The sequence below is a fragment of the Protopterus annectens genome, chromosome 15.part0 (genome assembly GCF_019279795.1).
Source record: "Protopterus annectens isolate FY-2018-M chromosome 15.part0, PAN1.0, whole genome shotgun sequence".
NCBI classification, from domain to species: domain Eukaryota; kingdom Metazoa; phylum Chordata; order Ceratodontiformes; family Protopteridae; genus Protopterus; species Protopterus annectens.
Window position 1 is genome coordinate 152,543,579 of NC_056749.1, and position 2,869 is coordinate 152,546,447.

At 40.1% G+C, this 2,869-nt stretch overlaps 1 pseudogene; it reads left to right on the forward strand.

Moving 5' to 3' along the window:
* Positions 1 to 519: 519 nt before the first annotated feature.
* LOC122789716 lies at positions 520 to 2,567 on the forward strand (annotated as a pseudogene).
* The last annotated feature ends 302 nt before the right edge of the window (positions 2,568 to 2,869 follow it).

Here is a 2,869-nt window from a genome sequence, read left to right on the forward strand (position 1 = left end):
ATTTGACAACCACGTGGCCAAAGTGGTTAGAAAAACATTTTATATAGCCCACCTAATCATGAAGGGATTCACATCTAGATCAGGGGAGGTCATCGTGCCTCTTTACTCATCCCTCATCAGGCCCATAATTGAGTACAATGCCCCTTTTGGGATGTACCTTACCAGACACGTGCAGCAACTGGAAAGACCCCAAAAGTACCTCACCAAGAGGATCAAAGGGCTCAAACAGATGCCATATGCTGCCCGGTTAAAGAAACTCCAGCTCTACTCAGTGGCATACCGCCTGTTCAGAGGCAATCTGTGCCTGACATAATGTCCAACCCAGAATTAATGGACATGCTGCACCTCAGAAAATCCAAATCTCATCGAGCTACGTGCTCAAGAGACTTGAACCTCAGCACTGAAATAAATAGGACATGCTGGAGGGACAGATTCATAACCCAGAGGCTCCCTTCACTCTGGAATAAAATCCCAGTCCAGGTTTGGCAGAGTCCCTCATTGACTCTCTTCAAGAGGAATCTTGATGAGTGGATGGGAGATCGTAGGTTTACCCCGGGTATCACTTCTGTGTCACTGTTAGACAGAGGCACAGTATACTAACCTCAAAAAAGGGCATAGCAAAATAAATTTAAAATGGGTGGCGAAAGCCAAACACATTCTGGCTAGGCTTATAAATGCCCTAGGGCAGATAGCCTAGTATGAACCTATGAACCTATGAACCTATGGAAGAGACTAGGGTTTGGGTTGTAGATAAATAGATAGATAAATGTTATTGGCCTGTTGTTAGGAAAGAAATACAGTCTTTCTGTTTAGCATGTCCAAAGTTTCAGAGAGTGGCATCAAGTTCTAAATTTAGAATTTGTCGTATGCCTTTGCCTATAATAGCAGGACCATTTGAATGCATAGCTGGTGACATAGTAGATCCATTCATGAATGAAAATAAAGGCTATCAATAAATATTGGCAAACTATGTCATGGAGTCTCCTTGTGGAGAGACAGTGTCAATTCAACAGCAAGAAAAGTGATGCTTTTTCAGGACTTTACTAAAAATTCCTTAAAGGGACACTATCTCGTTTGTAAAATCACACTTCTACCTCGGACTGAAGCTGAAAACACTGCCACCCCCTTAGCTAATCACCTCCCTGTTTGTGACATCACTAATGACGTTGTGACTATCCCACCCACAGTATTAAATTTCTTTAAAAAGGTGCACAAACCTGTATTCCAGTCTTGTTTTACTTCCCTCTGGATTAAGACACTCAAGATTTGGGTTCCCTGCTTTGCTCTTTTGGAGTTATGTTGTATAGTGAGCCGTACTAAAATTTATACAATGGTAACAAAATCAAAGTAAATCCGACGATAAGCAAAGGCACTGGTTGCCGCAGTCCAGCTATTAGTTGTTAAGGGGAGCAAGTGAACCATAATAAATTAGGGTTTTGTTGGCCTGATGTCTGTGGGAAGGAGACGAACAAAATGAGATAGTAATTTGGGTTTGTTACATTTTATAAGCACCAGTCACTCATGCCACTACTTACTTTGCAAAGCTTACACTTAGAACTGAACTGTCTTCTTGGATATATTTTCGTTTTACTTGATCTCCGCTATGCAGACCAACAATTAAAAGGCAGGAAAATGTTGTAATCTGTAATGTTTTGTGTGACCTTTTCTGTTTGATTCTTGTTCATGGACTTCCACTTTTTAAAATATTTCTTATGGTGTTTCACGTACCTTTTGCATTGTAGCATTTAGTGCATATTATACTATAATTGTTTTCCCTGTAAAAGTGTGCGTTTGCACCTAAAAAAGTCCGAAAATAATGACAGACTTTGAGTTTCATACTTCATGTCCTTCAGAAAATCAGTGCAAATGCAAAACCTTATTCTATCAGTTTATCTGTTTTTAAGAGTAATATTTAAAAAATGGCCATATTTTTGGTCATGTCTGCCCCCGTTATTGATGGCTTTGTGAAGAGTTCTTGCTCCAAGAGGTTGAGAGGAATGGCGCTCAGACCGAGCGCTGTAGCTGTAGCGCTCGGTGTGGTCTAAACCGCAGCAACTGCTTACTATATCGTAGCAAGCATCTTGTTACAGTTAAAAAAAAGGAAGAAATTGAAAGTACTATGGAACTGTAACAAAATGCTTGCTACAATGTAGCAAGCAGTTGTTACGGTTTAGACCAAATACCAAGCACTACAGCTCTCAGTCTTTTGCTGTTTTTTTTTTTTTTTTTCGTTTTTATAGAACACTATTTGCACCACTGGTTTCCTGACAGACCGGACAAAGGATCAGGCTACTGCTGCATTGGGATAAATCAAAATGGACCCAATCATTAGCAAGGTGGCTAGCAACATTGGTCTGGACAGACAACACTTACATCGGCTTTTGCCAAGTGAACTGACCCTTTGGGCTGACTCATATGAAGTTTCATACTGCTTTGGAGAGGATGGCTCTACTTGCGTGCTCTATGAAGCAACCCGTGTGAACACTTACCAGATGCTGTCCTGCAAGAAAGTACTGTTTGGTCGCACAAATCCTTCCAAAAACAATATGATGACAGTTTCCAGTTAAAATGTCTGCTTTTTCTTTTACTCTTATCGCTTACTTTTGTAAGCTGGCACTGCCCTGGCAGCACATATTTTGACACAGGATTTTTAAAATTTGAAGTAATTTATATTTGTTCCAGGGTTCTAGCGTAGATTTCTCATAAGTGTAAATTATTTTTCTCTAAATCTTCGAGTGCCTTTTGAGTAAGTTAGCCTAGTGCCCCCCCACCGAAAAAAATATGGCTGTTGCCTTAAATATGACTTTGACCAAGACTGACATAGAAAGGGTACTTTGTTAATTTATTTTGAATATGGTCTCTTCCCTTT